The sequence below is a fragment of the Microcaecilia unicolor genome, chromosome 11 (assembly GCF_901765095.1).
Source record: "Microcaecilia unicolor chromosome 11, aMicUni1.1, whole genome shotgun sequence".
Taxonomy (NCBI): Eukaryota; Metazoa; Chordata; class Amphibia; order Gymnophiona; family Siphonopidae; genus Microcaecilia; species Microcaecilia unicolor.
In genome coordinates this window covers 94854708-94869685 of record NC_044041.1, presented here as the reverse complement: position 1 = coordinate 94869685, position 14978 = coordinate 94854708, and the positions used below count along the sequence as shown (strand labels likewise).

General features: G+C 43.7%; 1 protein-coding gene across 1 annotated transcript in view; it reads left to right on the top strand.

Moving 5' to 3' along the window:
- The window catches only part of MYO9B (myosin IXB), a 288631-nt gene that overhangs the window by 1238 nt on the left and 272415 nt on the right, over nucleotides 1-14978 (top strand). The window lies entirely within an intron of this gene.

Here is a 14978-nt window from a genome sequence, read left to right as displayed (position 1 = left end):
GCAAGGCTCAACTGTTCTTAACCCGGTAATGATAAGTGTTTTTATGTGCACACGGCCATGCCCATCCTGAAACGCTTAACTGTGCTTCGCCGGCAACCAGTTTTGGGTGTCGACTTTGCCTTATATATCTGCTGCAGAAACATCTGATAAAAGACCAGTGAAACCTGCTGAATAATCCATATCTGTGGATAAATGCACTAAAGATTTTCTGATCTTGGTAGAACTCCTCTACTGATCTTGGTAGAACCGATGACTGCTAAAATTAAACTAACGAACAGCACGGAGGAGGTTTCTATCAGCTCCTGCTATCGGTCACAATTTGCTCTTAGCTGGTGTGGATGCTTATTGTGGAACCCTCGGTTTATAGCTCCAGCTTGAGAGGGAGATGTTATCTTGACAAGGGAAGGGGGAGTGTCTGTTTCTGAAGAATCGGTAACCTGATCATGTTCAGGGTTGAAGTGGATATTGTCCTGCAGCAGTAGGGATAAGTGGGGAGGCTGTGTGCTAGTCTCATTGTTACAGTCATCTTTCTATCAAAATGTTTGTGGTGATACAAGGCAGGATATGTGTGTGTGTGATGCTGTGAGACTTTCAGCTAACATCTGCCCCATTTGCTGGTTACAATTCCTTTTTTTTTCTGCCTCTTTTATACACTCATTTTCTGCACAGAAACTACCCAAATTGAATTAAATGCTGAAGAGGTGTGTGTGTGTGTGTTTTTTTTTTTCTCTTTAGACCAATAGGTCTAATAGCAATAGGTGCAATAGCAAGAAGTCACAAAAAAAATCTGTCAAGCTTTATGCTCATTTTCTTTTCTGCACCAACAGGTTTCTAAAGTAAGGATTTTAACCACCAAACTTGAGCAGATGTAATGTAGAAGTCACATAGCTGAGTAAAAGTTGTGCACCTTTTATTCTTTCCACACTCCGTTTTTTATGACACATTTCCTCTTGGCTACTGGATTTCTTTATGCTGTCTGTTTCTGACCCATCAGAGTGATGGTGCTTATTATTACTATTGGGTGGTGGCTAGCAGTATCCCAGTTCACCTACATCCATGCTTTCAGAAACATGCCAGGGAGGAGGGGAGATTATATATATATATATATATATATATATATATATATATATATATATATATATATATATATATATATATATATATAAAAGGAAGCATATAATAATTTGATTTCCTCTTATTTTTCTATGCTTTATTTTGATTCAATTATCTGTAGGCTTAAAAATGCAAGCCTGTTATTACCATGCAACCTTATTAAAAAAAAAATCCCCCCCCCCCCACATGGTGTGCTTTCTTCTCTGGATACTGCTGAGGATCAGTACTATGGTGCCCTCCCGCCCCCCTGAATTTACTTAGATTCATAATGGTGAGAGTGGGAAGAGCTTTTAAAAACCATAACTACTAATAACTCTTCCAGGAATCAAATCAAAAAGTAAGAAGGTAGGAAGGGAGTACATGATTGTCTTTATTTTAACTACCTACTGAATTACCCAAAATAAAGTTTTCTAGTTCTGCTGCTTCAAAGGAATGGTGTAATTTTAAGGATGAGGAACTCCACTTTGGTCCAGTTATAAAAAAGCCCAGTGCTGCACACTTCCTGCCTCTGGGCTAACATCTGCTCTTTCATGACTCAAACCGGGCCCATTGAAAGGCGTGTTCATTTTGGTCTTCAGCTACATAGGGTCATGCCATCTTTACAGTATTTTCTTCTTTTTTTTTTTTTTTTTTTTTTTGGGGGGGGGGGGGGTCATATTACTGGTGCTTCTTTGCTGCCTGATGTCTTGTTTGGGATATCTGGGTAGAGGCTGAAATGTTAATATTTCTCCAACATCTATGCAAGTATTTTTTTTTTCTTTTTTGTTATTAATCCCTTATCTCCAGTCATTTATCACACTCTGTCCCTTGTTACTCAGAACTACAGAGTTCTTTTAGTATGATTTATAACTCATCCTGGTTATCAATAGAAATCAAACAAAATAAAACATGGAAAAGAAAATAAGATGATACCTTTTTTATTGGACATAACTTAATACATTTCTTGATTAGCTTTCGAAGGTTATCCTGGTAGCAGATGCTACTGACCAGGGTCACACCTGGATTTTAAGTGGCATTATCTGGGTAATAGTGTTAAAAATCTCTGCAGGCCTGTCCCTGCCCGATAATGGTGACTGTGCCTGTTTACATTCATATATTCTGTGTCCACATCGAGTTGCCAGCATTGAATATACAGGTATAACATCAAATGCTATAGCAGGCGTTTAAACGAAATGCCAAGTATGGATATTGACCCATACATTTATGTGTTATCAATATTTTTATTATTTTACTTTAAAATATTTATATTCCATGCATGCCCATATTGTCCTTAGAAGATCACAAAATAAGGTAGCCCCAAGCATTATTAAAATGACTTGGGGAAAATCCACTGCTTGTTTCTGGGAGGTTCTGCTGTGAATTGAAATTGCTGCCATCTCTGAAGATAAGTGCTGGGCTAATATGCACATTAAGATATTTACTAAATTGTAATAGAGAATATATTTCTTACTAAGATTAAGATTAAAAGTCTCTAAGACGAAAAGTAGTATGAGATGTATAGTTTCTAAAAAAAAGACTTTGAAGGGTGATCTAATGAAGATTCTGCACCACAACCATTTTCTTTGGTCAAACTTAGAAAGGAACTGATTGTTCCCTATGGGGTGAGCTGCTACCATATCTGACGGTCCCCATAAAAGTTTAAAAAATACTTTTGTTCTCCGTTGTATTCAGGATGAAAGATGAATAATGAATGTTTGGGACACTTTTTATGAAACATATTTCTGGGATAAGCAGCATAAAATGTATTGTACTTTTTGGGGATCTTGCCAGGTATTTGTGACCTGGATTGGCTACTGTTGGAAACAGGATGCTGGGCTTGCTGGACCTTTGGTCTGTCCCAGTGTGGCAATACTTATGTACTTATAACAGATCACATTAATAATAAAATACAATTCGAGCCACAAAAACTGTCTCGGGTGAAAAGTCAAATCGTATTTAATGTTCTGTGAATTGCGCACTCTCAGGACAGCCCTTCGCCACTGACCTGATTTCTTTGACCTCTGGCTTATTGCTATGGTGGCTAACTAGTTCACTTACTTTAGTGAATGTGCATGTGGTATTTTTACCCATCTACTTTCCTTGGTTAATTTTCCCACTTTTGACTTCTTATCATGGTTTTTATGTGCCACATAGCAAAGATATGTAGTGCTGTACAGAGGCGTATAATGGGCAGAGAGAAGATGTAACCTAATGATTAGAGCAGCAGGCAGAGAAACCTGGAAGCCAGGGTTGAAATCCCACTGACATTCCTGGTGATTTGGGGCAAGCAACCCTTTAGTACATGACCCATTACGTTTGTGCCTGAAGCTGAGCCAATACTGCTCATTAAGTTTTTGCACTCAGTGTGCTGTAACAGCGGAAATCGGTTGTGCGTTAAATATCCTCTGGAATTAACACACCAATGTGCACGTTAGCGCATGTAGAATCTGGTTACAATTAGTGTAGCTTCACTTAGCATCTCTTCAGTAGGAGGCGTTAACTGTACAAATGAAAGTTAGCAAGCATTACTTACCATGTGCTCGCTGTATTATGTAGTCCAGACCCATTCTCTTTCTGTGACCTGCTTAGTTCTTGTCCCCTAAAACAATATGCTGTTAACGTATGAATTAGGACATGCAACAGTAATTCAACCGCACTAGCTGTTAGCATACTGCTGCTGTAGTGGTTATGTTTAGATTGTGAGTCCTTCAGGGACATGGAAATACCTGAATAGAGGCAGATTGAATTTCAGTTTCGGCTTCTGCACACCAGATTCTGATTTTTTTCAGCCGGAATCCAAAACGCACTCTTCCCCCCCCCCCCCCCCATCCCACTTATAGGCTCGGTGATCTAGCAGTGTCTTTGGGGGCAAGATTGAACCCCACTCTCTCCTGCCTTAGGCCATTGCTCCATTGCAATAGCTGCTGAGACTTATTGCAGCAGCCTTGCAAGTTTACGGCGGGAGGTCCTGGCAGACATTTTGCCATGAACTAGCACTGTGCTGGTTCCGATCACAAAATGGCTGCCGGGACCTCCCGCAGCAGTCTTGTCAGCGATTGCGATGGAGCTGCATCACGGGGCAGGAAAAATGGGGTTTGTTCCTGCTCCCAAAGATGCTACCAGGCCTTCCTAAGGTAGGCCCAGGGAAGGCCTACGGGGGGTGGGGGGGGGGGTGGAGTGATCATAGAGGAGGGGGTCAGCTTGGGAGGGGAACTTATTTGATCAGGGGTGGTTTAGTCTACAGTTTCTACTGAAACCAAGTGGACAGTTTTGGTTGCAGAAGATTCTGGGTTCAGTCATGCTCTATACCTGAATGTGTCTCTTTGAGCTACAGCTGAAAAAGGTGTTCCCCTTTTTCGGAGCTTAGATTCTAGTCAAGACAGACAAGACCACAAATAAAAAAAATAATTAAAAAAAAAAGGTTCCCCCCCCCCCAAAAAAAAAAAAAAAAATAGTGAAGCCATGCTGTGGGGTGGATTAATTGAAGAAGGAACATCTTTAATTGAGCCATGTTGCAAGGATGGCTGGATTTCTGTTTCAGGCAAAAGGGGAAGGGAAGGGGGGAGATGGGACTTGATAAACCACCTTTCTGAGGTTTTTGCAACTACATTCAAAGCGGTTTACATATATTCAGGTACTTATTTTGTACCAGGGACAGTGGAGGGTTAAGTGACTTGCCCAGAGTCACAAGGAGTGGGAATCAAACTCAGTTCCCCAGGATCAAAGTCCACTGCACTAACCACTAGGCTACTCCTCCAAGGGGATTTGATGTACTGCCTTTTTGTGATTACAGTCAAAGTGGCTTACATATTATATACAGGTACTTATTAAGTGACTTGCTCAGAGTTGCAAGGAGCTGCAGTGGGAACAACCCAGTTCCTTTAGTTCTCAGGCCGCTGCACTAACAATTAGGCTACTACTCCAAAATAAGTGATAACATACAGCTGGGGAGTTATTTGCCAGTGTAGTCTGGCCAAAGAGTTAATGTCCTGGATCTTTAAGAAGGGAAAAGATAAATTCAAAGGCAAAATTGTGTAGACAAAGTGCCATAGGGGCACAATCATTTTTTTGCCCCGAGGGCATATATAAGGCAGAAGTCTCAGTGCATGAATTGTACTCAAGTATCCCCCCCCCCCCCCCCCGCAGTGCGGAGGGGCCCATTCACACCCACACCTGAGATGGGTCTCCCTGCTCTGGGGATTCTTCCTTTAACTCTGCTTGCAGCTGTTTTTCTTCTGTGCACACATTTCTTTCCCTACCAGAGAAGTAGCAGGAAATTAACACCGTGGACAAAAGTTTGGTTTTGACTTGCTGTCTTCTTGTTTTCCTGCTTTAAAATGAGTCATTAGTTGGGCCCTAGAATTTACTTAGGCAGTTTATCAAGAATCGTAAACAAACATTCTTTATGTGGTACAACCAAAGCAGTTTATGTATTAGATACAGGTACTTTCTCTGTCTCTAGTGGGCTTATAATCTAAGGGGCTAATGCTCAAATAGTTTCAGCGCAGGTATTAACTCGCACTGAAACCATTACCGTAGAGCGCATTAAATGCATGTTAATGCGATCATTAAGTACCCCACAGCCATGCTCAAAAGCTCTGGGGCAGTGTAGAAGGGTTGGTTGATAGGAGCAGGTGTCTAGTGGCTCCCTCCAACTCGCACCCTGCCCCCGGACTACTTTGTGCACTGACCCTAGCCTCCCTTCCTCTCCCCAACCCAAACACCCTTCCCCTGTCCTCGGCTTAAAAATTCCCCCTGGTATGTAGTGTGCTCCCCTACCCTCTGCTTTTTGACCTGCCCCCCCCCCCCCCCCCAGTATTTAATCCTTGGTGGACTGCCACCACTCTCAACGTCTTGCTCTGAGCAGCATGCTGGAACTTCTCTCACATGCTGAAGAAGTTCCAGCCTGCTGCCCAGAGCTGGAAACAAGGAGCGGGGAGCAGCAGTAGTCTATTTACTTGGCTGGCAGGGCTCAGCATCCCCACCAGCAAAGTAAAAGAGAATTCAGCAGGGGGCCCAAGCCCACATTTTGGGAGCCAGTTGTTAAAGTAGCCATGGAGGGCCCTCCTTTAACAACAGGCTCCCAAAATTCTTAAAAACTTAACAACCGGCTCTTGCGAGCCTGTGAGAGCCTGCTCCATCACACCACTGCCCCCCCCCCCCCCAACCTCACAGGAGGCAGGAGCAATGCCCACTCACTCCTGTCTCTAAGCCATCATCTGCAAAATGGCATGCCCCTCCATGTGCAGTGCATCATGGAATGCACTGGGTGGGGCCTGCCTACCATATAAGGGAATTCCCTGAACTGCTGCTGAAACCACCCATGGTGAAGCAGGAGGTGCAACAAGACAGCTGGCAGAAGGATTCTGATTTTAGCTCTTATATCCACAAGTCTGTGGGGCTAGAGTGATTCTACATCACTTTATATAGAAACAGAATATTAAGGTAGAGAAGGACTTGAAGGCCCATCCAGTATGTATAGTTTCATTCCTAATGGATAATAGAGACCCTGCTTGATTCCTGGCTTTCAAACTGCAGACCCTGAGAAGATGGGGGCTGAGTTGATATGCCAGAAGACAGAGGTGACTGTCGGCAGCTGGCAGTCACCTCCAACCCCAGGAAGATGTGTACAGAAAAGCAGGGGTAGGAATTAATCCACTGCAGCACAGAGGCTCACCCATTAGTGCATATTTTGATTTGAGTGGCATTTCATAGGCCTTGGAAGGACAGGAGGATGCCTGCACAAGGTCATAAAGGGAAAATAATTCTGGAAAGTTGGTGGGAGCTTGAAATGACTTCATAAAAAAGAGGGAGGGGGATTCAAAACCAGTAGTGGAATTCTAGAAGATCTGTGATTTAAGCACAGAGGTTCTTTAGCCATGAAGGAGAGAATGGACAGCCAGAATTAAACTGGGCAGACAAGGTAGCCCTTTTGGTATATTGCCGGATACTTGTGACTGGATTGGCCATTGCTGGAAACAGGATACTGGGCTCAGTGGACCTTTCTGTTTGTCCCAGTATGGCAAGGCTTATGTTCTTATATGCCATTGTAATCTATACTATGTCTCAGCAGGTTTTCTCTTTGAAAAAGGCAGCAGCCAGCAGGAGTATTGAGCCTTGAAGAACCATGCCATTAGAGAGATTTGGAGCAGGCATTCCACCAGAAAATTCCCAAGATAGGTAGGCCGTGAGCTGCATTTCTATTGTCCTTAGGTGCTATTTTGTACTTTTGAAGGGTTTTCCAGGCCATATGGATTCCCTGATGGCAGCTACTTTTTGTTGCTGTGGTTGAGATTGAAAGGGTCACACTGGGCTTTGATTTTCCCTGAAAGGGCTGACAGGGGAACCTCCCAGCACTGTTTGCTTTAATGACAGATCTGGTTTCAGCTCTAAAATACTGACCCCATTCAGAGCTATTTTTAACTGAGATGCATGGCTGTTTAGAGGCTGGCGCAGCTGCTTGTGGGTTTGGGGTGGATATGGTGGTATCAGGCAGTGTGCTGAGAGCTCTGGGGCTGGCCTTCCGACACAAGGTCTGCGCTTTTAAAGAAACTTCAAGCATTGAAATCAGTCAGAACAACTGGAGTCTTTTTATTTTTTTGAACTAGGCTAAGAATACCAGCCACCTACATTAAACCATTAATGTCTGGGGCACCTTTAGGCTGGCATGGAAGAGCTGCTTTTGAGTGGTGAGGGTTCTGGAATAGTGTCATTGTTTTGACTACACTGGTTATCCTCCTTGCAAGTGACCCTTTTTTGGGAGGGAGAGGGGGGTGCCACAGCATCCAGTTGTTGTTTATTTTTCTTGTGTCTTTTGATAATTGCCAACCCTGATGGTGTTTGTGAGGTAAAAGGCCATGGAGAGAGTAGGAACTTGGAAGACTACAAAAATCTTTCAGTACGTGCCTTGCACCGTGTAACTGAATTTGGATTTGTGACTTAATTACTCGCTTTTTCCAACTGTGGTTTAGAAGATATTTTAAAACCCCCTTATTAAGGGCCTTCCTTACAAAAGTGCACTAGCGTTTTTACCGCATGCTAAAAATTAGCACATTCTAGCCATTGGAATATTACGAGCATCTACACGGTTAGCGCGCGCTAATGCTTAGTATGCGCTAAAAACACTAACACGCCTCTAGCTTGGCTTAATAAACGGGGCCTTAAATGTAGACACAGAAAGCAAAGGACTGAAGGAGTCTGCTTTTGTTGAGGGAAAAATAGTCCAAATCTATTGAACGTCAGCGGAGACCCAGGATCTGTAAATACTCAGAAGAACATTTCTGCAAAATGTTTTCTATGTTCCTTTCCCTCTACTTTATTAAAATATATTACCCACCTTAATGAAGAGGTTCACCTGGGGTGGAATGCAGCAGGTGCAGCTGGATACAGGCGGCTTGCATAGTAGTGACAGTGTAACAGTAAAATGTCCAAATATTAGCATGATACACAATTAGAGCAGTGAGGTAAACTTGGAAATAAGCAAATTAAATGCTAGTAATTGTGATGATACGATACAATGACAGGGGGGGGGAGGGGGAATGTATTTCTGTAATTAGAGCTGTGCTTTTGTTTTTATGGGTGCTCATTTAACATTTTTACTTGCTTTTTGTTTTGTTTTTATGTGCTGTAACAGAACATTATAATTTAGATCAGGAATAGACCTGCACTTTGTGAAGTGTTATTCTTTTGCTATTAGGAATTGGATAATCCTGTTATCCAGAAGGAAGGACTTTGCCATCAAATAAGTGATATATTAGTCACATCAGAGAATGATAACACACATAAAGTTGTGAATATGTGAGTGCATTGTGCAGTGAAGATCCTCCAAGAGTAAGAGCTGTTAATCTCTAAACCAAACATGTCTTATTAAAACGAGCTTTATCTGAGGCAGAGGGTCGTGAGGCAACTTATTTGTAAAACTACGCTGGACTGCCTGGATCTGAAGATCACTAGGACCTTGGGTGGGATCACGCGCTATGCGATACGCGATGTGAAAAAAGTATAGCGTCCAGCTGATGGATCATGAGACATGTCTTGTCACGGGCAATGAATGGAGAGGCATAATTGGAGAACAAAAAAGACTTTATGTAAAATGTAAGATTAGCTTTGCAGGATAGCCATCATCCTGTGCTAGAAACAAGCTGTTGGTGAACCTGTCAGTTCAGTCTCAGCCCTATTTTTAAGCTGACTGCTATGAATAATTCTCTGAGAGACGAGAGAGAGGGGTTCCCCCCCCCCCCTTATTCACACTTGAGAGAAACGTCTCAGATGTGTGTTGCAGAGAGTAAACATTCAGATATCAAGGAGGAAATTCTATAAACAGTGCTGAAAGATGGGGGCTGAAAAAAATAAGCACAGAGTTCTAGTCTATAAACGGTGAACGTATAGGGTTAGATTCTATATGTGGTGCCTAAAAAATCCGTGCATTAATGCTCTAAAGTACGCCTGAATTTTATAGAATGGGCTTAAATTTCCGCATGGTATATAGAATACACCAAGCGCCTCGCCACGCAACCAAATCTGGTCACATCCATTGAGGCCACGTTTTACTTGGCATAAATCCTGATGCCTAAATTAGGCGCAGAGCGGGTGTGTTGTATAATAATGCACATAGCTTTCAGAAACGCCCATGAGAGAGAGAGAGAGAATGAATGAATCCAGGGGACAGCGCCTATTCCCGTGTCTAACTTTAGGTGCCTGCTGAAGCGCCTAAGTTATGCACACGGAGGCAGTATTGTATTACTATGTGTGTAACTTTTCATAACGCCTATGGCCACGCCCCCTTTTGAGTTGCGTGCCAGCAGGATTAGATGCCACACCTTATAGAATAGCACACAGCCACATGCGTGTTCAACTTTTAATGAGTGCCACTTAACATCAATGATTGGTGGTTGTCACTTAATCACATCTGTTATTTTGCCATTTATCATTTCTGCAACATTACTAGGTGTACGTGGACAGTTCCTGCCGCCTGGAGCTTACCATCTGGTTAAGGTAAAGCTGCACGGCACACTAGTATCAGAGGGATATGTATTGAAGAGACTTGCTATTTTGATGCATCTTCAGAAACCTGAGTCTTTAGACTGGATTATAATATAGCCAGAGAAGCAGCATGAGACACCAATTCAGATCCTGGTGGTGGCTCGTGAGGATGAGAGTTGGAGGCCACTATCACTTTTTGATGCGAAATGATCAATTTTGTCTCGTGTGGGTAGTGGAAAGAACGTCACTTAACCCTGTGGTTTGACGAGCAATACATTTAATTTATAAAAACAAACAAACCAATCCTTCTTCTGTTGTGTGCCTTTGTGCAAGGTCAGGTTGATAGAGTTATCTGTCATACTATACTTGTCAATCCTGGCCAAACAGATGCTGGGTGGCATTCTCATAGAATAAGAGATGCCACTTACGAAAGTGTCTAGGCAGTTCTGGATTTTTTTTTAAATGTGGTTTTAAGATTTTTGCTGTTCACAAATTACTGTGCCTGGTCTCGGACTTCTAGTTGCCATCCAGGATGTCAGACTTGCTTAACGTAGTTAGTCATACGTTTTGCATGTTCAACTTTCTGTTGCTCAAAAGTGACTCATTTCAGTGATCGGAATTTGTTTTTACATTCAGACAGATGTCATTCTGTATAGCAGGCAGGAATTTCTTGGTGGTGAGCTTTAACAACCTGGTCAGATAAACAGACTACTGCAATTTTACCTATAATGAACTAAATTCTATAATTAGTGCTAAGCACTATTCTATAAACCGGTCTGCACACGCATCAATGCCCAAGTGCGGATTTGCCATATTCTATAACACTGCACGCAAATTCTAGGAATGCCCCTGACCCCCATGTGCAGAGTTGATAGAATACCGATTACAAAGATGCATGCGTAAATTCAAATTAGTGCCAATTAGCACCAGTAGATTGCTAGTGCCCAATTACTGGTGCTAATTGGCTTGTTCAATTAAATTATGCATGCAAATTGAGCATGCCCCCCCAAATTTGCACACGCAATTTTGAGCACCATATATAGAATTAGAAGGATTACATTATATGCATTTTTACAAACTGCGCCTACACCCTGCGTTCCATATGTGAGAATGCACTATACCGGTGTATTTTTTTTCTAAGAAGCACTAATTTCAAAATTCATGTATTTAGTTTTAAGGCCTTTTCATTTTAGGTTTTTTTGCAGGTTTTGTTTGCTAATATCTGCAAAAACCTAAAAAGAAAAGCCCTTAAAAACAAATTCATTAATTTTGTCGATAGCATGCTTTAGAAAAATAAAATGCAATAGCGCACGTTATCCCCCGGATTCTATATATTATGCTGAGATTTTGGCATTGAAATATGCAGATGGATCAAATGTCGATGCGCAAATTAGCTTAAGAGCCAATTAATTGATAATTATTAGTTAATTTGCAATAATTGAAATTTGTGTGCGCATCTCCCTACAGCCTATTCTATAACCCCTGCCTGCATAAGTCCCCTAAAATGCAAATCAGAAGGGGTGTGGTTAGGGGAGTGGCAAGGGCATTCCTACATGGCAATATAGAATAGCCCCATTTCCGCACCAAAATGCCTGGTGAGGGCCAGCATTTACACCTGGTTTCAGCTGGCTTAAATACTGGTAGCCAACGTTTGGAGCAGAAATGGGCTGTAAGTGCTAGTCTTTAAGTGGCACTCGACCCACAATGCCTTTAGAAAAATACTTTGTGCCAATTTTTCTGGCACTGAAATCTTAGTACCAAACGTAATTCTGGGTGTTCTTAGAAAAACGGTTTCAAATTCTTAAATTAATAAATATAACAGAAACCTTCAAAACAATTTTAAACAAAAATTATCACTCTCATTATTCATATATATATAATTATTTTTTGAAATCTTAGTGCCATTTGTAGAATGCCTTCCTATATGCAATTTACACACATCTATGCATGTGCTAGTTATACGCATGGGTACGTTATCCTGCAAATTCTATATAATTCAACTAGACTTGCACACACAAATGTAGGCGTATTCTGATTTGCGCACAACTCAATGGGTTAACAAACCTGTTGACGCCAATGATTGGATGTTATCGGCACTATTTGGAATTTACGTGCACTACTCACTGAGCATATTCTATAAACTAGTCTCTGTTAATTCTACCATGTGGATCTCAAAAGTGGGCGTGACCATGGGCATTCCTAAAATTTATGCACAGTGTTATAGAATAACCCGTTCCACGCTTAAAGTTAGGCGTGGGCATTTACACAAGCTTTTCTTTGGTATAAATGGCTGTGCCTAAATTTTAGTCGTGTGGACGGTGAAACACATCTCTCTATATAAAACGCACCTCCAACGTTCTAATGAAGCCTCTCTTAGCAAAGTGAAGGGGGTGAGATCGCATTGTGTCTGCCCCGCCCACGCGTCAAACGTGATGACGTCGAGGGCGGAGCAATGACACAACCAATCGCATCGCTCAGCAGCGAAGCGTCAGGGAAGGAGGCGGCGCTCTCGACATCTAGCCTTCCCTTCGCTGTGTTCCGCCTTCTTCTGACGTCAAGGATGACGTCAAAAGAAGGCGGAACACAGCGAAGGGAAACCTAGACGTCGGGAGCACCGCCTCCTTCCCTGACGCTTCGCTGCCGGAACCGCCACGGAGGTAAATTTAAAAACAAGAAAAAAAAAAAAACACGCATGTTGGGGGGAGAGAAGAGGGTGGCCAGTAAAGTACAACAATGGGAGCGGGAGGGCAGGGGAGAAACGACAGCATGGATGCGAAGGGGGGGGGGGGGGGAAGAGGGCGGCCCAGGCTGGCACATGGGAGAGAGAGGAGCATGGATGCGAGGGGGGGTCATGGAAGGGAGAGAGGGGACTTGCTGGAAAAGGATGAATGGAGGCGGCAGGGGACAGAGGAGCATGGATGGCCATGGATTGGGAGGGCAGGGCTCAGGGAGAGAGGGCAATTGCTGGAAAGGGATGAATGGAGGGGGCAGGGGACAGAGGAGCATGGATGGGCATGGATTGGGAGGGCAGGACTCAGGGAGAGAGGGGAATTGCTGGATAGGGATGAATGGAGGGGACAGATGGGCATGGATGGATATGGATTGCAGGGCAGGCCTCAGGGAGAGAGGGGTATTGCTGGATAGGGATGAATGGAGGGGACAGATGGGCATGGATGGATATGGATTGCAGGGCAGGCCTCAGGGAGAGAGGGGTATTGCTGGATAGGGATGAATGGAGAGGCCAGGTGACAAAGGAGCATGGATGGGCATGGATTGGAAGGGCAGGACTCAGGGAGAGGGGAATTGCTGGATAGGGATGAATGCAGGGGACAGATGGCTATGGATGCATATGGATTGCAGGGCAGGCCTCAGGGAGAGAGCGGAATTGCTGGATAGGGATGAATGGAGGGGCCAGGTGACAGAGGAGCATGGATTGGACTCACACTTTCACTCTGACTCTCAAACAGTCACTCTCACATACACTCTCCCAAACATACACACTCCGAGGAAAACCTTGCTAGCGCCCGTTTCATTTGTGTCAGAAACGGGCCTTTTTTACTAGTATTCTATAAACTGCGCCTAACTTTAGGAGCAATTTATAGAATACACATATGCGTTTTTCTATCCGTGCTGATTTTTTTTCAGCTCCAAATATAGAATCTGGCCCTATATGCATAAAAATACAGTGGTATGTTCAACTCTGAGGTCTGCTTTTCAGCTGACTGTGACGTGTGAATAGAGCAGACCCAGACTGAGAAGACCCAGTACAGTAATGCTGCAGAACTATGAGTGTGAACATGTAGAAGCATGTTAACACTTGGATCTGGGACCAGTTCTGCCAGGCTCGCCCCCCCCCCATCCCCCAAATTAATTTCTTCCGCTCTAGCCCCACCTCATCAATCAATAAAACTTACACACACACAATTATGGGATAACAGTAGGCCGAAGCTTAATTTATTAACAACTTTCAAACATTTCATATCGGTAAATAACATACTCCCCCCTCTTGAGCTACAGCTGTCAAAGGCATAACATGAACCCCCCCCCCCCCCCCCCCCCCAACTACTGCTCGCTATGACAGCAAAGCGGCAAATTCCGCTTCTTGTTGTCGCCACAACTCTTCCTCTGCCGGCTCCGCCCTGACAGCAAGAGCCATAGCCTGTGTGGACCTCCACACATTTAGTCAGGGTCACCCAACCCACCTTATAATGACCTGGCTCATCTCTCATGAGACATTGCTCCTATAGCTCAGGTTTTTTTTGCTGCTGTGACAACCCCAACGCACTCCACCTAATAAAACAAGGCTACAGCACAAAAGTCGTGGCCTTCCCCACCAAAATCAAATGACTGGGTGGGAGAGCAGGAAAACTGCCTCTGAGGATCAGGAAATGCCCTGGGTCTTGGAGGAGGCTGTAATTTATAACTTTATACATCTCCAGCCACCCTCCTAACAATCCCTGATCCGGACGGGCTCGTGGGCAGGTATGCATTCTTTAACCCATCCAATGGCCTCTGCCTCGAGCCCGCTAGACACGAAGACCTTCCACCCCCACCTCCACCTTATCCCACATTTCTGCCCGAGCCATCCCAAACCGGTCCAGCGCGCGTTTAACTGGGCCCTTCGAGACAGGCTCTTGGGCATGCCCTTTCTAAAACCTTAACCAAGGATATCCCCTCCAAAAACTGCCTCTGTGCTAGCTGCAAGGTCTTACTAGAAGGCTGAGCGAATCTGTGGCCTCATTTCACCCTGGCTCCTAACTGTGTAGTCACAGGACAGGAAGTTGTTATCTGTTCCTAGACGTAACACCTTGGAAACTGCCCAGTGCTGGATTCCCTTTCACATGAGCTGGCCAGCGAGTGGTCCTTCACTGTCATGAGCATGAGAGGACTGTCTGGTCCTGACA